The sequence below is a fragment of the Daphnia magna genome, unplaced genomic scaffold (assembly GCF_020631705.1).
Source record: "Daphnia magna isolate NIES unplaced genomic scaffold, ASM2063170v1.1 Dm_contigs357, whole genome shotgun sequence".
Lineage (NCBI taxonomy): Eukaryota > Metazoa > Arthropoda > Branchiopoda > Diplostraca > Daphniidae > Daphnia > Daphnia magna.
Window position 1 is genome coordinate 7,814 of NW_025533268.1, and position 25,557 is coordinate 33,370.

General features: G+C 30.2%; 1 pseudogene; it reads right to left on the reverse strand.

Moving 5' to 3' along the window:
• Positions 1 to 1,457: 1,457 nt before the first annotated feature.
• Positions 1,458 to 25,381, reverse strand: LOC123468415 (annotated as a pseudogene).
• Positions 25,382 to 25,557: the final 176 nt, after the last annotated feature.

Consider the following 25,557-nt stretch of genomic DNA (forward strand, 5'->3'; position numbering starts at 1 on the left):
TGGTAGGGCTAGAAGAAGTACATCAGTTGAAAGCTCATCCCATCCAGGAGCAGACTTTTTTTTCAGAGACTTGGCTGCTATTAGCACCTCACCTTGGGTGATTGTTGGTGCCAACGTTGGCTCTGCTTCAGCCTCTTGCAAGGCGCTCTTGACGGACTGTTCTGTTTGACGGTGCGATTCGTCTGAGACTCCTTCAATGGGGAAGAAGTGTTCGGCGAAGCGGGTTAGTATTATAGCTGAGTCTGTTGTAGGAATTCCGTTAACGTTTATTTCCATTTGAGATTGTGCAGGCTGGGATGGATTTACCGTTTTCTTTAGTTCTTTGAACGCGCTGTTCGGGTTCCCGTTCATTTCCTCAATGAATTTTTTAAAGGAATCATTTTTCGCTTTGCGGATGCGGTGTTGGAACACTCCCTTGGCGTTCCTGAAGGACAGCCTGTCGTCCGTCCGGCGTGAGCGAGACCATTTTTTGTATGCTTTCCTGGTGCGTTTCCGCAAGATTTCGAGCTCTTCTGTCCACCATGGGGCCATGGAGCGGGGGCTGCGTCTCTGAGTTATTTTTTTGCTTCGAATGCCGCTGGAGATTATTATCGATGTGACGGACTCGGTGTAACTGTCGATGTTGTTCGCTGACAGGGCCTTATGACGGTTGTCAAGAGCTGCTAGCTCATCTGCTAAGGTTTTGTTGAAGAGGCCGGTGTCGATGTCGTCTGCTCTTGGCAGTTTTGATTTGCGCGGCCTAATAGGTGATTGCAGAGTTTTGGCAAGGTCGAAAAGGATATACGGATGATCGGATAAGGAGTGGTCTTGCAGAAAATACCAGTGATTCAGCTCTAAGTCACATCCAACTAATGTGACGTCTACGAACCCTGTACCCACCGGAATGAAATTTAGTGAAGCTAATTTGGCATTGGCTATCTTTAGGTGGAAGCGAGACAGTAGGTTCTCTAGTTCTTTTCCCTTTTTGTCAAGAACTAGTGAGTTCCAGGCCGGACTTTTAGCATTTGCATCCAGACATATCACGGCTTTCTTCAGATCCGCTTCATATGCCAGCAGATAACTCTTGATGGTGGATGAGATGGTGAGAGACGATGGACGGCAGTAGGCACAGATTAGGAGGATCATTGACGGACTTGAGCTTACTTTGACGATGGTTATCTCGTTTGACGAGCATTTTTCCATGCTTGCCTTGATGCTGTTTTTGACTAAAATCATGGAGCCAAAGTGATGATTGTCATTTAAATTGTGAAAAGCGGAAAAACCTGGTGGGACGTTTGCTGGTTCGACACCGTGGATATTTTTTATGGCGTAGGGTTCTTGGATCATCGCTATATCGACTTGATAGTCTTCTATGGTCTTCGGTAGTAGAGCGGAAGCAGCCTTGCAGTGACGTAGATTAATCTGGAGAATTTTGGTAGGTTTGCTATGGTGCTGACTGGTTGTTGTTGGAGTTGTACTCATCTAGAGGTTGAATAGTTGACAAAACCTTTTGACCGCCTTGATTTGTTCTGGGCAACTAGCGTCGCCTGCCATATGGTTTTTTGTACAGTTTGGGCATTTGAAAGTCGACACTGTACAAGATCTAGAGTCATGGTTGCATGCACATTTGCCACAGGTTGGGGCCAGTGCCGGACAGCGTGTTGAGGTGTGACCGTAGCGGTTGCACTTGTAGCATCTCCTTACTTCTCTGTTTGGGTCAATCGGGACAATTTTAATTGGTTTATAGCTTGTGTGAATCTTACTTCTGAGTAGCGCCTCGTCCCTTGTAGCGGCTGAGCTAAAGAATAGTTTGACGTGGCCTAGGTCAGGTTCTTTGCATTTGTGAATTTGAATAACCTTTACTAGGGTGTCGCGGATGAAGCTGTTTCTGAAGTTAATTTCTTCTTTTAATTCCGCACTATCACCAATGGGGGCAAAGAGACCGATGGCTGGATAGAGCTTTTCTTGGGTTTTTGGGTCGTTCATGACTGCTTTGCATTCTTCGCTATTTTTGATGATGTTCAGTGCTTTATCTGCATCTTGCTGACTCTGGAATGTTATGAAACCCTTGTCGTCCTTTCTGCTGACCTTCAATGGGATTGGGTTGCCGGATGTTTTCGAACTCAGTAGTTTGTCCATAAGGTTCAGGTTAAAATCTTTATCAGAACTTGGAGTGTTTATTTTGCAGGCCAGAGTTATCTGACTATGCTTGTGGTTTTCTGTTGAACCTTTGGTGACGGTGGCATACGATTTGATGCCTCCGATCTTATTCTCACTGTGGGCGGTAAGAATTTTGTCCGCGAACGCAATCTTCGCTTCTCTCAGGAGATTATGTTGCTCTTTTAATTGTTCCTTCACTGCTTTTAGGTGCAATTGTGTCTGGTGGAGTTGACCCTGACATTTTTTGGCATTCTTGGCTATAGAGATGGCTCTTGCTATGAGTTCGTCTTTACTTAAGCCGTTTAGCTCTACTTCATCAATGATGAAGAGAGCATTTTCAATTACCTCGCAGGCTGTAAGTTTTCGAGGTGGGAGAGAGTGAATTTTCTTTGACGACCCTTGCTGTGTTGACGGTGACACTATTTCTTCACTGGTTCTTTTTTGCTGTTTGGCTGCTGCTTGCGAGCTTGTTGCTAGTGCTAGGTCCGTTTCTCGACAGCTGGGGCATACCTTATAGTTGCCCCTTCCTAGCCCTTTGGTGCTGAACTGGAAATCACATTTAGTGCATTTCCTATTTTGTCCTATTATGGCTTGAGATGAAAAGGATTGATCTTGGTGGCCCTCCGCATTATCTCCTGTGCCGGCTGGGTATGGTATAACAGTGTATTCACATTGAATACAAGTATATTCCATGCAGTTTACATATAGAAGTAAAAACTCATGGTATAACAGTGTATTCACATTGAATACAAGTATATTTGATGCAGTTTACATATAGAAGTAAAAACTCATGGTATAACAGTGTATTCACATTGAATACAAGTATATTTGATGCAGTTTACATATCGAAGTAAAAACTCATGGTATAACAGTGTATTCACATTGAATACAAGTATATTCCATGCAGTTTACATATAGAAGTAAAAACTCATGGTATAACAGTGTATTCACATTGAATACAAGTATATTCCATGCAGTTTACATATAGAAGTAAAAACTCATGGTATAACAGTGTATTCACATTGAATACAAGTATATTTGATGCTGTTTACATAAAGAAGTAAAAACTCATGGTATAACAGTGTATTCACATTGAATACAAGTATATTTGATGCTGTTTACATATAGAAGTAAAAACTCATGGTATAACAGTGTATTCACATTGAATACAAGTATATTCCTTGCAGTTTACATATAGAAGTAAAAACTCATGGTATAACAGTGTATTCACATTGAATACAAGTATATTTGATGCTGTTTACATATAGAAGTAAAAACTCATTTTATAACAGTGTATTCACATTGAATACAAGTATATTTGATGCTGTTTACATATTGAAGTAAAAACTCATGGTATAACAGTGTATTCACATTGAATACAAGTATATTTGATGCAGTTTACATATAGAAGTAAAAACTCATGATATAACAGTGTATTCACATTGAATACAAGTATATTTGATGCTGTTTACATATAGAAGTAAAAACTCATGGTATAACAGTGTATTCACATTGAATACAAGTATATTCAATGCAGTTTACATATAGAAGTAAAAACTCATGGTATAACAGTGTATTCACATTGAATACAAGTATATTTGATGCTGCTTACATATAGAAGTAAAAACTCATGGTATAACAGTGTATTCACATTGAATACAAGTATATTTGATGCTGTTTACATATAGAAGTAAAAACTCATGGTATAACAGTGTAGTCACATTGAATACAAGTATATTCCATGCAGTTTACATATAGAAGTAAAAACTCATGGTATAACAGTGTATTCACATTGAATACAAGAATATTCCATTCAGTTTACATAAAGAAGTAAAAACTCATAATATAAGAGTGTATTCAAATTGAATACAAGTATATTTGATGCTGTTTACATATAGAAGTAAAAACTCATGGTATAACATTGTATTCACATTGAATACAAGTATATTCCATGCAGTTTACATATAGAAGTAAAAACTCATGGTATAACAGTGTATTCACATTGAATACAAGTATATTTGATGCTGTTTACATATAGAAGTAAAAACTCATGGTATAACAGTGTATTCACATTGAATACAAGTATATTTGATACAGTTTACATATAGAAGTAAAAACTCATGGTATAACAGTGTATTCACATTGAATACAAGTATATTTGATACAGTTTACATATAGAAGTAAAAACTCATGGTATAACAGTGTATTAACATTGAATACAAGTATATTCCATGCAGTTTACATATAGAAGTAAAAAGTCATGGTATAACAGTGTATTCACATTTAATACAAGTATATTTGATGCTGTTTACATATAGAAGTAAAAACTCATGGTATAACAGTGTATTCACATTGAATACAAGTATATTTGATGCTGTTTACATATAGAAGTAAAAACTCATGGTATAACAGTGTATTCACATTGAATACAAGTATATTTGATACAGTTTACATATAGAAATAAAAACTCATGGTATAACAGTGTATTCACATTGAATACAAGTATATTCCATGCAGTTTACATATAGAAGTAAAAACTCATGCTATAACAGTGTATTCACATTGAATACAAGTATATTCCATGCAGTTTACATATAGAAGTAAAAACTCATGGTATAACAGTGTATTCACATTGAATACAAGTATATTTGATGCTGTTTACATATAGAAGTAAAAACTCATGGTATAACAGTGTATTCACATTGAATACAAGTATATTTGATGCAGTTTACATAAAGAAGTAAAAACTAATGATATAACAGTGTATTCACATTGAATACAAGTATATTTGATGCTGTTTATATATAGAAGTAAAAACTCATGGTATAACAGTGTATTCACATTGAATACAAGTATATTCAATGCAGTTTACATATAGAAGTAAAAACTCATGGTATAACAGTGTATTCACATTGAATACAAGTATATTTGATGCTGTTTACATATAGAAGTAAAAACTCATGGTATAACAGTGTATTCACATTGAATACAAGTATATTCCATGCAGTTTACATATAGAAGTAAAAACTCATGGTATAACAGTGTATTCACATTGAATACAAGTATATTTGATACAGTTTACATATAGAAGTAAAAACTCATGGTATAACAGTGTATTCACATTGAATACAAGTATATTTGATGCTGTTTACATATAGAAGTAAAAACTCATGGTATAACAGTGTATTCACATTGAATACAAGTATATTTGATGCTGTTTACATATAGAAGTAAAAACTCATGGTATAACAGTTTATTTTTCACATTGAATACAAGTATATTTGATGCTGTTTACATATAGAAGTAAAAACTCATGGTATAACAGTGTATTCACATTGAATACAAGTATATTCCATGCAGTTTACATATAGAAGTAAAAACTCATGGTATAACAGTGTATTCACATTGAATACAAGTATATTTGATGCTGTTTACATATAGAAGTAAAAACTCATGGTATAACAGTGTATTCACATTGAATACAAGTATATTTGATGCTGTTTACATATAGAAGTAAAAACTCATGGTATAACAGTGTATTCACATTGAATACAAGTATATTCCTTGCAGTTTACATATAGAAGTAAAACCTCATGGTATAACAGTGTATTCACATTGAATACAAGTATATTTGATGCTGTTTACATATAGAAGTAAAACTCTGGTATAATCAGTGTATTCACATTGAATACAAGTATATTTGATGCTGTTTACATAGTAGAAGTAAAAACTCATGGTATAACAGTGTATTCACATTGAATACAAGTATATTCCATGCAGTTTACATATAGAAGTAAAAACTCATGGTATAACAGTGTATTCACATTGAATACAAGTATATTTGATGCAGTTTACATATAGAAGTAAAAACTCATGGTATAACAGTGTATTCACATTGAATACAAGTATATTTGATGCTGTTTACATATAAAAGTAAAAACTCATGGTATAACAGTGTATTCACATTGAATACAAGTATATTCCTGATGCAGTTTACATATAGAAGTAAAAACTCATGGTATAACAGTGTATTCACATTGAATACAAGTATATTTGATGCTGTTTACATATAGAAGTAAAAACTCATTTTATAACAGTGTATTCACATTGAATACAAGTATATTTGATGCTGTTTACATATAGAAGTAAAAACTCATGGTATAACAGTGTATTCACATTGAATACAAGTATATTTGAATGCAGTTTACATATAGAAGTAAAAACTCATGGTATAACAGTGTATTCACATTGAATACAAGTATATTCCATGCAGTTTACATATAGAAGTAAAAACTCATGGTATAACAGTGTATTCACATTGAATACAAGTATATTTGATGCAGTTTACATATAGAAGTAAACACTCATGGTATAACAGTGTATTCACATTGAATACAAGTATATTCCTGATGCAGTTTACATATAGAAGTAAAAACTCATGGTATAACAGTGTATTCACATTGAATACAAGTATATTCCATGCAGTTTACATATAGAAGTAAAAACTCATGGTATAACAGTGTATTCACATTGAATACAAGTATATTTGAAGCTGTTTACATATAGAAGTAAAAACTCATGGTATAACAGTGTATTCACATTGAATACAAGTATATTTGATGCTGTTTTACATTATTATAGTATATTTTAGTTTACATATAGAAGTAAAAAACTCATGGTATAACAGTGTATTCACATTGAATACAAGTATATTTGATGCTGTTTACATATAGAAGTAAAAACTCATTGTTATAACAGTGTATTCACATTGAATACAAGTATATGTGATGCTGTTTACATATAGAAGTAAAAAACTCATGATATAACAGTGTATTCACATTGAATACAAGTATATTTGATGCTGTTTACATATAGAAGTAAAAACTCATGGTATAACAGTGTATTCACATTGAATACAAGTATATTCCATGCAGTTTACATATAGAAGTAAAAACTCATGGTATAACAGTGTATTCACATTGAATACAAGTATATTTGATGCAGTTTACATATAGAAGTAAAAACTCATGGTATAACAGTGTATTCACATTGAATACAAGTATATTTGATGCTGTTTACATATAGAAGTAAAAACTCATGGTATAACAGTGTATTCACATTGAATACAAGTATATGTTGATGCTGTTTACATATAGAAGTAAAAACTCATGATATAACAGTGTATTCACATTGAATACAAGTATATTTGATGCTGTTTACATATAGAAGTAAAAACTCATGGTATAACAGTGTATTCACATTGAATACAAGTATATTTCATGCAGTTTACATATAGAAGTAAAAACTCATGGTATAACAGTGTATTCACATTGAATACAAGTATATTTGATGCAGTTTACATATAGAAGTAAAAACTCATGGTATAACAGTGTATTCACATTGAATACAAGTATATTTGATGCTGTTTACATATAGAAGTAAAAACTCATGGTATAACAGTGTATTCACATTGAATACAAGTATATTCCTTGCAGTTTACATATAGAAGTAAAACCTCATGGTATAACAGTGTATTCACATTGAATACAAGTATATTTGATGCTGTTTACATATAGAAGTAAAAACTCATTTTATAACAGTGTATTCACATTGAATACAAGTATATTTGATGCTGTTTACATATAGAAGTAAAAACTCATGATATAACAGTGTATTCACATTGAATACAAGTATATTTGATGCTGTTTACATATAGAAGTAAAAACTCATGGTATAACAGTGTATTCACATTGAATACAAGTATATTCCATGCAGTTTACATATATTTAAAGTAAAAACTCATTGGTATAACAGTGTATTCACATATGAATACAAGTATATTTGATGCAGTTTACATATAGAAGTAAAAACTCATGGTATAACAGTGTATTCACATTGAATACAAGTATATTCCATGCAGTTTACATATAGAAGTAAAAACTCATGGTATAACAGTGTATTCACATTGAATACAAGTATATTCCATGCAGTTTACATATAAAAGTAAAAACTCATGGTATAACATTGTATTCACATTGAATACAAGTATATTTGAAGCTGTTTACATATAGAAGTAAAAACTCATGGTATAACAGTGTATTCACATTGAATACAAGTATATTTGATGCTGTTTACATATAGAAGTAAAAACTCATGGTATAACAGTGTATTCACATTGAATACAAGTATATTTGATGCTGTTTACATATAGAAGTAAAAACTCATGGTATAACATTGTATTCACATTGAATACAAGTATATTCCATGCAGTTTACATATAGAAGTAAAAACTCATGGTATAACAGTGTATTCACATTGAATACAAGTATATTTGATGCTGTTTACATATAGAAGTAAAAACTCATGGTATAACAGTGTATTCACATTGAATACAAGTATATTTGATACAGTTTACATATAGAAGTAAAAACTCATGGTATAACAGTGTATTCACATTGAATACAAGTATATTTGATACAGTTTACATATAGAAGTAAAAACTCATGGTATAACAGTTTATTCACATTGAATACAAGTATATTCCATGCAGTTTACATATAGAAGTAAAAACTCATGGTATAACAGTGTATTCACATTGAATACAAGTATATTCCATGCAGTTTACATATAGAAGTAAAAACTCATGGTATAACAGTGTATTCACATTGAATACAAGTATATTTGATGCTGTTTACATATAGAAGTAAAAACTCATGGTATAACAGTGTATTCACATTGAATACAAGTATATTTGATGCTGTTTACATATAGAAGTAAAAACTCATGGTATAACAGTGTATTCACATTGAATACAAGTATATTTGATACAGTTTACATATAGAAATAAAAACTCATGGTATAACAGTGTATTCACATTGAATACAAGTATATTCCATGCAGTTTACATATAGAAGTAAAAACTCATGGTATAACAGTGTATTCACATTGAATACAAGTATATTCCATGCAGTTTACATATAGAAGTAAAAACTCATGGTATAACAGTTTATTCACATTGAATACAAGTATATTTGATGCAGTTTACATATAGAAGTAAAAACTCATGGTATAACAGTGTATTCACATTGAATACAAGTATATTCCATGCAGTTTACATATAGAAGTAAAAACTCATGGTATAACAGTGTATTCACATTGAATACAAGTATATTTGATGCAGTTTACATATAGAAGTAAAAACTCATGGTATAACAGTGTATTCACATTAAATACAAGTATATTTGATACAGTTTACATATAGAAGTAAAAACTCATGGTATAACAGTGTATTCACATTGAATACAAGTATATTCCATGCAGTTTACATATAGAAGTAAAAACTCATGGTATAACAGTGTATTCACATTGAATACAAGTATATTCCATGCAGTTTACATATAGAAGTAAAAACTCATGGTATAACAGTGTATTCACATTGAATACAAGTATATTTGATGCAGTTTACATATAGAAGTAAAAACTCATGGTATAACAGTGTATTCACATTGAATACAAGTATATTCCATGCAGTTTACATATAGAAGTAAAAACTCATGGTATAACAGTGTATTCACATTGAATACAAGTATATTTGATGCAGTTTACATATAGAAGTAAAAACTCATGGTATAACAGTGTATTCACATTAAATACAAGTATATTTGATACAGTTTACATATAGAAGTAAAAACTCATGGTATAACAGTGTATTCACATTGAATACAAGTATATTCCATGCAGTTTACATATAGAAGTAAAAACTCATGGTATAACAGTGTATTCACATTGAATACAAGTATATTCCATGCAGTTTACATATAGAAGTAAAAACTCATGGTATAACAGTGTATTCACATTGAATACAAGTATATTTGATGCTGTTTACATATAGAAGTAAAAACTCATGGTATAACAGTGTATTCACATTGAATACAAGTATATTTGATGCTGTTTACATATAGAAGTAAAAACTCATGGTATAACAGTGTATTCACATTGAATACAAGTATATTTGATGCAGTTTACATATAGACGTAAAAACTCATGGTATAACAGTGTATTCACATTGAATACAAGTATATTTGATACAGTTTACATATCGAAGTAAAAACTCATGGTATAACAGTGTATTCACATTGAATACAAGTATATTCCATGCAGTTTACATATAGAAGTAAAAACTCATGGTATAACAGTGTATTCACATTGAATACAAGTATATTCCATGCAGTTTACATATAGAAGTAAAAACTCATGGTATAACAGTGTATTCACATTGAATACAAGTATATTTGATGCTGTTTACATATAGAAGTAAAAACTCATGGTATAACAGTGTATTCACATTGAATACAAGTATATTTGATGCTGTTTACATATAGAAGTAAAAACTCATGGTATAACAGTGTATTCACATTGAATACAAGTATATTCCATGCAGTTTACATATAGAAGTAAAAACTCATGGTATAACAGTGTATTCACATTGAATACAAGTATATTTGATGCTGTTTACATATAGAAGTAAAAACTCATTGTTATAACAGTGTATTCACATTGAATACAAGTATATTTGATGCTGTTTACATATAGAAGTAAAAACTCATGGTATAACAGTGTATTCACATTGAATACAAGTATATTTGATGCAGTTTACATATAGAAGTAAAAACTCATGGTATAACAGTGTATTCACATTGAATACAAGTATATTTGATGCTGTTTACATATAGAAGTAAAAACTCATGGTATAACAGTGTATTCACATTGAATACAAGTATATTCCATGCAGTTTACATATAGAAGTAAAAACTCATGGTATAACAGTGTATTCACATTGAATACAAGTATATTCCATGCAGTTTACATATAGAAGTAAAAACTCATGGTATAACAGTGTATTCACATTGAATACAAGTATATTCCATGCAGTTTACATATAGAAGTAAAAACTCATGGTATAACAGTGTATTCACATTGAATACAAGTATATTCCATGCAGTTTACATATAGAAGTAAAAACTCATGGTATAACAGTGTATTCACATTGAATACAAGTATATTTGATGCTGTTTACATATAGAAGTAAAAACTCATGGTATAACAGTGTATTCACATTGAATACAAGTATATTTGATGCTGTTTACATATAGAAGTAAAAACTCATGGTATAACAGTGTATTCACATTGAATACAAGTATATTCCATGCAGTTTACATATAGAAGTAAAAACTCATGTTATAACAGTGTATTCACATTGAATACAAGTATATTCCATGCAGTTTACATATAGAAGTAAAAACTCATGGTATAACAGTGTATTCACATTGAATACAAGTATATTCCATGCAGTTTACATATAGAAGTTAAAACTCATGGTATAACAGTGTATTCACATTGAATACAAGTATATTTGATGCTGTTTACATATAGAAGTAAAAACTCATGGTATAACAGTGTATTCACATTGAATACAAGTATATTCCATACAGTTTACATATAGAAGTAAAAACTCATGGTATAACAGTGTATTCACATTGAATACAAGTATATTTCATGCAGTTTACATATAGAAGTAAAAACTCATGGTATAACAGTGTATTCACATTGAATACAAGTATATTCCATGCAGTTTACATATAGAAGTAAAAACTCATGGTATAACAGTGTATTCACATTGAATACAAGTATATTCCATGCAGTTTACATATAGAAGTAAAAACTCATGGTATAACAGTGTATTCACATTGAATACAAGTATATTTGATGCTGTTTACATATAGAAGTAGAAACTCATAGTATAACAGTGTATTCACATTGAATACAAGTATATTTGATGCAGTTTACATATAGAAGTAAAAACTCATGGTATAACAGTGTATTCACATTGAATACAAGTATATTCCATGCAGTTTACATATAGAAGTAAAAACTCATGGTATAACAGTGTATTCACATTGAATACAAGTATATTTGATGCTGTTTACATATAGAAGTAAAAACTCATGGTATAACAGTGTATTCACATTGAATACAAGTATATTTGATGCTGTTTACATATAGAAGTAAAAACTCATGGTATAACAGTGTATTCACATTGAATACAAGTATATTCCATGCAGTTTACATATAGAAGTAAAAACTCATGGTATAACAGTGTATTCACATTGAATACAAGTATATTTGATGCAGTTTACATATAGAAGTAAAAACTCATGGTATAACAGTGTATTCACATTGAATACAAGTATATTTGATGCTGTTTACATATAGAAGTAAAAACTCATGGTATAACAGTGTATTCACATTGAATACAAGTATATTCCATGCAGTTTACATATAGAAGTAAAAACTCATGGTATAACAGTGTATTCACATTGAATACAAGTATATTTGATGCTGTTTACATATAGAAGTAAAAACTCATGGTATAACAGTGTATTCACATTGAATACAAGTATATTTGATGCTGTTTACATATAGAAGTAAAAACTCATGGTATAACAGTGTATTCACATTGAATACAAGTATATTCCATGCAGTTTACATATAGAAGTAAAAACTCATGGTATAACAGTGTATTCACATTGAATACAAGTATATTCCATGCAGTTTACATATAGAAGTAAAAACTCATGGTATAACAGTGTATTCACATTGAATACAAGTATATTCCATGCAGTTTACATATAGAAGTAAAAACTCATGGTATAACAGTGTATTCACATTGAATACAAGTATATTCCATGCAGTTTACATATAGAAGTAAAAACTCATGGTATAACAGTGTATTCACATTGAATACAAGTATATTTGATGCTGTTTACATATAGAAGTAAAAACTCATGGTATAACAGTGTATTCACATTGAATACAAGTATATTTGATGCTGTTTACATATAGAAGTAAAAACTCATGGTATAACAGTGTATTCACATTGAATACAAGTATATTCCATGCAGTTTACATATAGAAGTAAAAACTCATGGTATAACAGTGTATTCACATTGAATACAAGTATATTTGATGCTGTTTACATATAGAAGTAAAAACTCATGGTATAACAGTGTATTCACATTGAATACAAGTATATTTGATGCTGTTTACATATAGAAGTAAAAACTCATGGTATAACAGTGTATTCACATTGAATACAAGTATATTTGATGCTGTTTACATATAGAAGTAAAAACTCATGGTATAACAGTGTATTCACATTGAATACAAGTATATTCCATGCAGTTTACATATAGAAGTAAAAACTCATGGTATAACAGTGTATTCACATTGAATACAAGTATATTTCGATGCAGTTTACATATAGAAGTAAAAACTCATGGTATAACAGTGTATTCACATTGAATACAAGTATATTCCATGCAGTTTACATATAGAAGTAAAAACTCATGGTATAACAGTGTATTCACATTGAATACAAGTATATTCCATGCAGTTTACATATATAAAGTAAAAACTCATGGTATAACAGTGTATTCACATTGAATACAAGTATATTTGATGCTGTTTACATATAGAAGTAAAAACTCATGGTATAACAGTGTATTCACATTGAATACAAGTATATTTGATGCTGTTTACATATAGAAGTAAAAACTCATGGTATAACAGTGTATTCACATTGAATACAAGTATATTTGATGCTGTTTACATATAGAAGTAAAAACTCATGGTATAACAGTGTATTCACATTGAATACAAGTATATTCCATGCAGTTTACATATAGAAGTAAAAACTCATGGTATAACAGTGTATTCACATTGAATACAAGTATATTTGATGCTGTTTACATATAGAAGTAAAAACTCATGGTATAACAGTGTATTCACATTGAATACAAGTATATTCCATGCAGTTTACATATAGAAGTAAAAACTCATGGTATAACAGTGTATTCACATTGAATACAAGTATATTTGATGCTGTTTACATATAGAGAGTAAAAACTCATGGTATAACAGTGTATTCACATTGAATACAAGTATATTTGATGCTGTTTACATATAGAAGTAAAAACTCATGGTATAACAGTGTATTCACATTGAATACAAGTATATTCCATGCAGTTTACATATAGAAGTAAAAACTCATGGTATAACAGTGTATTCACATTGAATACAAGTATATTCCATGCAGTTTACATAAAGAAGTAAAAACTCATAGTATAACAGTGTATTCACATTGAATACAAGTATATTTGATGCTGTTTACATATAGAAGTAAAAACTCATGGTATAACAGTGTATTCACATTGAATACAAGTATATTTGATGCAGTTTACATATAGAAGTAAAAACTCATGGTATAACAGTGTATTCACATTGAATACAAGTATATTCCATGCAGTTTACATATAGAAGTAAAAACTCATGGTATAACAGTGTATTCACATTGAATACAAGTATATTTGATGCTGTTTACATATAGAAGTAAAAACTCATGGTATAACAGTCTATTTACATTGAATACAAGTATATTCCATGCAGTTTACATATAGGAAGTAAAAACTCATGGTATAACAGTGTATTCACATTGAATACAAGTATATTTGATGCTGTTTACATATAGAAGTAAAAACTCATGGTATAACAGTGTATTCACATTGAATACAAGTATATTCCATGCAGTTTACATATAGAAGTAAAAACTCATGGTATAACAGTGTATTCACATTGAATACAAGTATATTTGATGCAGTTTACATATAGAAGTAAAAACTCATGGTATAACAGTGTATTCACATTGAATACAAGTATATTTGATGCTGTTTACATATAGAAGTAAAAACTCATGGTATAACAGTGTATTCACATTGAATACAAGTATATTCCATGCAGTTTACATATAGAAGTAAAAACTCATGGTATAACAGTGTATTCACATTGAATACAAGTATATTTGATGCTGTTTACATATAGAAGTAAAAACTCATGGTATAACAGTGTATTCACATTGAATACAAGTATATTTGATGCTGTTTACATATAGAAGTAAAAACTCATGGTATAACAGTGTATTCACATTGAATACAAGTATATTCCATGCAGTTTACATATAGAAGTAAAAACTCATGGTATAACAGTGTATTCACATTGAATACAAGTATATTCCATGCAGTTTACATATAGAAGTAAAAACTCATGGTATAACAGTGTATTCACATTGAATACAAGTATATTCCATGCAGTTTACATATAGAAGTAAAAACTCATGGTATAACAGTGTATTCACATTGAATACAAGTATATTCCATGCAGTTTACATATAGAAGTAAAAACTCATGGTATAACAGTGTATTCACATTGAATACAAGTATATTTGATGCTGTTTACATATAGAAGTAAAAACTCATGGTATAACAGTGTATTCACATTGAATACAAGTATATTTGATGCTGTTTACATATAGAAGTAAAAACTCATGGTATAACAGTGTATTCACATTGAATACAAGTATATTCCATGCAGTTTACATATAGAAGTAAAAACTCATGGTATAACAGTGTATTCACATTGAATACAAGTATATTTGATGCTGTTTACATATAGAAGTAAAAACTCATGGTATAACAGTGTATTCACATTGAATACAAGTATATTTGATGCTGTTTACATATAGAAGTAAAAACTCATGGTATAACAGTGTATTCACATTGAATACAAGTATATTCCATGCAGTTTACATATAGAAGTAAAAACTCATGGTATAACAGTGTATTCACATTGAATACAAGTATATTCCATGCAGTTTACATATAGAAGTAAAAACTCATGGTATAACAGTGTATTCACATTGAATACAAGTATATTTCATGCAGTTTACATATAGAAGTAAAAACTCATGGTATAACAGTGTATTCACATTGAATACAAGTATATTCCATGCAGTTTACATATAGAAGTAAAAACTCATGGTATAACAGTGTATTCACATTGAATACAAGTATATTCCATGCAGTTTACATATAGAAGTAAAAACTCATGGTATAACAGTGTATTCACATTGAATACAAGTATATTCCATGCAGTTTACATATAGAAGTAAAAACTCATGGTATAACAGTGTATTCACATTGAATACAAGTATATTCCATGCAGTTTACATATAGAAGTAAAAACTCATGGTATAACAGTGTATTCACATTGAATACAAGTATATTTGATGCTGTTTACATATAGAAGTAAAAACTCATGGTATAACAGTGTATTCACATTGAATACAAGTATATTTCGATGCTGTTTACATATAGAAGTAAAAACTCATGGTATAACAGTGTATTCACATTGAATACAAGTATATTCCATGCAGTTTACATAAAGAAGTAAAAACTCATGGTATAACAGTGTATTCACATTGAATACAAGTATATTTGATGCTGTTTACATATAGAAGTAAAAACTCATGGTATAACAGTGTATTCACATTGAATACAAGTATATTTGATGCAGTTTACATATAGAAGTAAAAACTCATGGTATAACAGTGTATTCACATTGAATACAAGTATATTCCATGCAGTTTACATATAGAAGTAAAAACTCATGGTATAACAGTGTATTCACATTGAATACAAGTATATTTGATGCTGTTTACATATAGAAGTAAAAACTCATGGTATAACAGTCTATTTACATTGAATACAAGTATATTTCCATGCAGTTTACATATAGAAGTAAAAACTCATGGTATAACAGTGTATTCACATTGAATACAAGTATATTTGATGCTGTTTACATATAGAAGTAAAAACTCATGGTATAACAGTGTATTCACATTGAATACAAGTATATTCCATGCAGTTTACATATAGAAGTAAAAACTCATGGTATAACAGTGTATTCACATTGAATACAAGTATATTTGATGCTGTTTACATATAGAAGTAAAAACTCATGGTATAACAGTGTATTCACATTGAATACAAGTATATTTGATGCTGTTTACATATAGAAGTAAAAACTCATGGTATAACAGTGTATTCACATTGAATACAAGTATATTCCATGCAGTTTACATATAGAAGTAAAAACTCATGGTATAACAGTGTATTCACATTGAATACAAGTATATTCCATGCAGTTTACATATGAAGTAAGTAAAACTCATGGTATAACAGTGTATTCACATTGAATACAAGTATATTTCATGCAGTTTACATATAGAAGTAAAAACTCATGGTATAACAGTGTATTCACATTGAATACAAGTATATTCCATGCAGTTTACATATAGAAGTAAAAACTCATGGTATAACAGTGTATTCACATTGAATACAAGTATATTCCATGCAGTTTACATATAGAAGTAAAAACTCATGGTATAACAGTGTATTCACATTGAATACAAGTATATTCCATGCAGTTTACATATAGAAGTAAAAACTCATGGTATAACAGTGTATTCACATTGAATACAAGTATATTCCATGCAGTTTACATATAGAAGTAAAAACTCATGGTATAACAGTGTATTCACATTGAATACAAGTATATTTGATGCTGTTTACATATAGAAGTAAAAACTCATGGTATAACAGTGTATTCACATTGAATACAAGTATATTTGATGCTGTTTACATATAGAAGTAAAAACTCATGGTATAACAGTGTATTCACATTGAATACAAGTATATTTGATGCTGTTTACATATAGAAGTAAAAACTCATGGTATAACAGTGTATTCACATTGAATACAAGTATATTCCATGCAGTTTACATATAGAAGTAAAAACTCATGGTATAACAGTGTATTCACATTGAATACAAGTATATTTCATGCAGTTTACAAATAGAAGTAAAAACTCATGGTATAACAGTGTATTCACATTGAATACAAGTATATTCCATGCAGTTTACATATAGAAGTAAAAACTCATGGTATAACAGTGTATTCACATTGAATACAAGTATATTCCATGCAGTTTACATATAGAAGTAAAAACTCATGGTATAACAGTGTATTCACATTGAATACAAGTATATTCCATGCAGTTTACATATAGAAGTAAAAACTCATGGTATAACAGTGTATTCACATTGAATACAAGTATATTTGATGCTGTTTACATATAGAAGTAAAAACTCATGGTATAACAGTGTATTCACATTGAATACAAGTATATTCCATGTAGTTTACATATAGAAGTAAAAACTCATGGTATAACAGTGTATTCACATTGAATACAAGTATATTCCATGCAGTTTACATATAGAAGTAAAAACTCATGGTATAACAGTGTATTCACATTGAATACAAGTATATTCCATGCAGTTTACATATAGAAGTAAAAACTCATGGTATAACAGTGTATTCACATTGAATACAAGTATATTTGATGCTGTTTACATATAGAAGTAAAAACTCATGGTATAACAGTGTATTCACATTGAATACAAGTATATTTGATACAGTTTACATATAGAAGTAAAAACTCATGGTATAACAGTGTATTCACATTGAATACAAGTATATTCCATGCAGTTTACATATAGAAGTAAAAACTCATGGTATAACAGTGTATTCACATTGAATACAAGTATATTTGATGCTGTTTACATATAGAAGTAAAAACTCATGGTATAACAGTGTATTCACATTGAATACAAGTATATTTGATGCTGTTTACATATAGAAGTAAAAACTCATGGTATAACAGTGTATTCACATTGAATACAAGTATATTCCATGCAGTTTACATATAGAAGTAAAAACTCATGGTATAACAGTGTATTCACATTGAATACAAGTATATTTGATGCAGTTTACATATAGAAGTAAAAACTCATGGTATAACAGTGTATTCACATTGAATACAAGTATATTTGATGCTGTTTACATATAGAAGTAAAAACTCATGGTATAACAGTGTATTCACATTGAATACAAGTATATTCCATGCAGTTTACATATAGAAGTAAAAACTCATGGTATAACAGTGTATTCACATTGAATACAAGTATATTTGATGCTGTTTACATATAGAAGTAAAAACTCATGGTATAACAGTGTATTCACATTGAATACAAGTATATTCCATGCAGTTTACATATAGAAGTAAAAACTCATGGTATAACAGTGTATTCACATTGAATACAAGTATATTTGATGCTGTTTACATATAGAAGTAAAAACACCATGGTATAACAGTGTATTCACATTGAATACAAGTATATTTGATACAGTTTACATATAGAAGTAAAAACTCATGGTATAACAGTGTATTCACATTGAATACAAGTATATTTGATGCAGTTTACATATAGAAGTAAAAACTCATGGTATAACAGTGTATTCACATTGAATACAAGTATATTCCATGCAGTTTACATATAGAAGTAAAAACTCATGGTATAACAGTGTATTCACATTGAATACAAGTATATTCCATGCAGTTTACATATAGAAGAAAAAACTCATGGTATAACAGTGTATTCACATTGAATACAAGTATATTTGATGCTGTTTACATATAGAAGTAAAAACTCATGGTATAACAGTGTATTCACATTGAATACAAGTATATTCAATGCAGTTTACATATAGAAGTAAAAACTCATGGTATAACAGTGTATTCACATTGAATACAAGTATATTTGATGCTGTTTACATATAGAAGTAAAAACTCATGGTATAACAGTGTATTCACATTGAATACAAGTATATTTGATGCTGTTTACATATAGAAGTAAAAACTCATGGTATAACAGTGTATTCACATTGAATACAAGTATATTCCATGCAGTTTACATATAGAAGTAAAAACTCATGGTATAACAGTGTATTCACATTGAATACAAGTATATTCCATGCAGTTTACATAAAGAAGTAAAAACTCATAATATAACAGTGTATTCACATTGAATACAAGTATATTTGATGCTGTTTACATATAGAAGTAAAAACTCATGGTATAACAGTGTATTCACATTGAATACAAGTATATTTGATGCTGTTTACATATAGAAGTAAAAACTCATGGTATAACAGTGTATTCACATTGAATACAAGTATATTTGATACAGTTTACATATAGAAGTAAAAACTCATGGTATAACAGTGTATTCACATTGAATACAAGTATATTTGATACAGTTTACATATAGAAGTAAAAACTCATGGTATAACAGTGTATTCACATTGAATACAAGTATATTCCATGCAGTTTACATATAGAAGTAAAAACTCATGGTATAACAGTGTATTCACATTGAATACAAGTATATTTGATGCTGTTTACATATAGAAGTAAAAACTCATGGTATAACAGTGTATTCACATTGAATACAAGTATATTCAATGCAGTTTACATATAGAAGTAAAAACTCATGGTATAACAGTGTATTCACATTGAATACAAGTATATTTGATGCTGTTTACATATAGAAGTAAAAACTCATGGTATAACAGTGTATTCACATTGAATACAAGTATATTTGATGCTGTTTACATATAAAAGTAAAAACTCATGGTATAACAGTGTATTCACATTGAATACAAGTATATTCCATGCAGTTTACATATAGAAGTAAAAACTCATGGTATAACAGTGTATTCACATTGAATACAAGTATATTCAATGCAGTTTACATAAAGAAGTAAAAACTCATAATATAAGAGTGTATTCACATTGAATACAAGTATATTTGATGCTGTTTACATATAGAAGTAAAAACTCATGGTATAACAGTGTATTCACATTGAATACAAGTATATTTGATGCTGTTTACATATAGAAGTAAAAACTCATGATATAACAGTCTATTTACATTGAATACAAGTATATTCCATGCAGTTTACATATAGAAGTAAAAACTCATGGTATAACAGTGTATTCACATTGAATACAAGTATATTTGATGCTGTTTACATATAGAAGTAAAAACTCATGGTATAACAGTGTATTCACATTGAATACAAGTATATTCCATGCAGTTTACATATAGAAGTAAAAACTCATGGTATAACAGTGTATTCACATTGAATACAAGTATATTTGATGCTGTTTACATATAGAAGTAAAAACTCATGGTATAACAGTGTATTCACATTGAATACAAGTATATTTGATGCTGTTTACAAATAGAAGTAAAAACTCATGGTATAACAGTGTATTCATTTTGAATACAAGTATATTCCATGCAGTTTACATATAGAAGTAAAAACTCATGGTATAACTGTGTATTCACATTGAATACAAGTATATTCCATGCAGTTTACATAAAGAAGTAAAAACTCATAATATAACAGTGTATTCACATTGAATACAAGTATATTTCATGCAATTTACATATAGAAGTAAAAACTCACGTTATAACAGTGTATTCACATTGAATACAAGTATATTCCATGCAGTTTACATATAGAAGTAAAAACTCATGGTATAACAGTGTATTCACATTGAAAACAAGTATATTCCATGCAGTTTACATGTAGAAGTAAACACTCATGGTATAACAGTGTATTCACATTGAATACAAGTATATTCCATGCAGTTTACATATAGAAGTAAAAACTCATGGTATAACAGTGTATTCACATTGAATACAAGTATATTCCATGCAGTTTACATATAGAAGTAAAAACTCATGGTATAACATTGTATTCACATTGAATACAAGTATATTTGAAGCTGTTTACATATAGAAGTAAAAACTCATGGTATAACAGTGTATTCACATTGAATACAAGTATATTTGATGCTGTTTACATATAGAAGTAAAAACTCATGATATAACAGTGTATTCACATTGAATACAAGTATATTTGATGCTGTTTACATCTAGAAGTAAAAACTCATGGTATAACAGTGTATTCACATTGAATACAAGTTTATTCCATGTAGTTTACATATAGAAGTAAAAACTCATGGTATAACAGTGTATTCACATTGAATACAAGTATATTTCATGCAGTTTACAAATAGAAGTAAAAACTCATGGTATAACAGTGTATTCACATTGAATACAAGTACATTCCATGCAGTTTACATATAGAAGTAAAAACTCATGGTATAACAGTGTATTATCACTGAATACAAGTATATTCCATGCAGTTTACATATAGAAGTAAAAACTCATGGTATAACAGTGTATTCACATTGTATACAAGTATATTCCATGCAGTTTACATTTAGAAGTTAAAACTCATGGTATAACAGTGTATTTATATTGAATACAAGTATATTTGATGCCTTTTACATCTAGAAGTAAAAACTCATGGTATAACAGTGTATTCACATTGTATACAAGTATATTCCATGCAGTTTACATTTAGAAGTAAAAACTCATGGTATAACAGTGTATTATCACTGAATACAAGTATATTCCATGCAGTTTACATATAGAAGTAAAAACTCATGGTATAACAGTGTATTCACATTGTATACAAGTATATTCCATGCAGTTTACATTTAGAAGTTAAAACTCATGGTATAACAGTGTATTTATATTGAATACAAGTATATTTGATGCTGTTTACATCTAGAAGTAAAAACTCATGGTATAACAGTGTATTCACATTGAATACAAGTTTATTCCATGTAGTTTACATATAGAAGTAAAAACTCATGGTATAACAGTGTATTCACATTGAATACAAGTATATTCCATGCAGTTTACATCTAGAAGTAAAAACTCATGGTATAACAGTGTATTCACATTGAATACAAGTATATTCCATGCAGTTTACATATAGAAGTAAAAACTCATGGTATAACAGTGTATTCACATTGAATACAAGTATATTTGATGCTGTTTACATATAGAAGTAGAAACTCATAGTATAACAGTGTATTCACATTGAATACAAGTATATTTGATACAGTTTACATATAGAAGTAAAAACTCATGGTATAACAGTGTATTCAAATTGAATACAAGTATATTCCTTGCAGTTTACATATAGAAGTAAAACCTCATGGTATAACAGTGTATTCACATTGAATACAAGTATATTTGATGCTGTTTACATATAGAAGTAAAAAATCATGGTATAACAGTGTATTCACATTGAATACAAGTATATTTGATGCTGTTTACATATAGAAGTAAAAACTCATGGTATAACAGTGGATTCACATTGAATACAAGTATATTCCAAGCAGTTTACATATAGAAGTAAAAACTCATGGTATAACAGTGTATTCACATTGAATACAAGTATATTTGATGCAGTTTACATATAGAAGTAAAAACTCATGATATAACAGTGTATTACATTGAATACAAGTATATTTGATGCTGTTTACATATAGAAGTAAAACCTCATGGTATAACAGTGTATTCACATTGAATACAAGTATATTCCATGCAGTTTACACATAGAAGTAAAAACTCATGGTATAACAGTGTATTCCCATTGAATACAAGTATATTTGATGCTGTTTACATATAGAAGTAAAAACTCATGGTATAACAGTGTATTCATATTGAATACAAGTATATTCCATGCAGTTTACATATAGAAGTAAAAACTCATGGTATAACTGTGTATTCACATTGAATACAAGTATATTCCATGCAGTTTACATATAGAAGTAAAAACTCATGGTATAACATTGTATTCACATTGAATACAAGTATATTTGAAGCTGTTTACATATAGAAGTAAAAACTCATGGTATAACAGTGTATTCACATTGAATACAAGTATATTTGATGCTGTTTACATATAGAAGTAAAACTCATGGTATAACAGTGTATTCACATTGAATACAAGTATATTTGATGCTGTTTACATATAGAAGTAAAAACTCATGGTATAACATTGTATTCACATTGAATACAAGTATATTCCATGCAGTTTACATATAGAAGTAAAAACTCATGGTATAACAGTGTATTCACATTGAATACAAGTATATTTGATGCTGTTTACATATAGAACTAAAAACTCATGGTATAACAGTGTATTCACATTGAATACAAGTATATTTGATACAGTTTACATATACAAGTAAAAACTCATGGTATAACAGTGTATTCACATTGAATACAAGTATATTTGATACAGTTTACATATAGAAGTAAAAACTCATGGTATAACAGTGTATTCACATTGAATACAAGTATATTCCATGCAGTTTACATATAGAAGTAAAAACTCATGGTATAACAGTGTATTCACATTGAATACAAGTATTGTGGGGAACGACTCCAACTAATAACACCTGTAATCAAGAACGGGCTTCCCCTTACTTTGCCTTGCTCAGCCCATCTTTCCCTTTCTTGCTTGGTGCCTATTTTTTGCCTTTTGGGCAGTCGAGTTTTTGCACGCTTCGCGGAAAGCCACCGCACTTGGCAACTGCAGTGAAGATTAGTGAAACGGCAAATACAAAATTAAAACACAGTTTAAATCTCCCTTGTCCTAAATTCGCCGGTAAATTAAGTGCCGGACATTTTGGTGCATCGACCTTGCATTCGAACTCTGTAACCTTAAAAAAAAAAAACTCAAAACTTCGGTGTACATTACGGTGCATCCAGTACAATCTCGGGAAAAATCTATTTCGTTTCCCTTGGCTGATTAGTAAAGCACGTGGTTGACATTGTCCGTAACGCGTTCGGCGTCACCATCCCCAGGTAGTTATCTCTTAAAATCGGTCCCATCCGACAAAATACCAAAGTTAGCTATCTGAAAATTTACTCTTCCGCCCAATCTAAACCCACGTGGAAAGTTTCCGATGGCATTAAATATTTTTGTTTTCATCAATTTTTGGTTTCTCTTTCTCTGTCCATCTCATTGCATTTAAAATTTGGGTCGCAACGTCAATCCTTTCGCGTTTTTCCCCTTTGATTGTCCAACAACACGCTAGGGTAAAGTTGTGCTCCAGTTTAATTTTTTTGTCATTTCGTCCCATTTGTTTACGTTTATTGAATCCCTCCCACCATTCCGTTGCGTCCCTTCCATCTCCAAAACTGCCACGCCGACAAAACAGCCCGTTCAGCCGGGCAATTCGGGCAGCCCAGCACGAAGAAAGGCACCTAAAACAAAGACTTGAACGGCAACAGCAAACCAGAGCTACAAGAAATCGTGCCGTAGAAAATCAAGACCGGTCAGAACAAATTCGTGACGCCATTTCTGAAGCTCACAGACACTTCGAGGACATTCGAGTACAAAGAGGCATCCAGCTGCTGCCACAACGTCAAGTCATTCAAGTCGCTCGTCCCGAAAAAGACGAGAATCACCAAGGAGAAGACGACAACGCGGTCGCCGAAGCTCATAGACATCTTCCTACACTCCAAGCTCAAGAAGAACAATTCATTTTGCAAATCGAGTTAGACCCTTCAGATTTACTCGACGATCAAGAAGTCAACTGCGACTAACACAATTTTTATTTTTATTTATTTTTTTTTTTTTTTATTTATTTATTTATTTTTTTTCTTCTCCCTTTTTTTCAAAAACT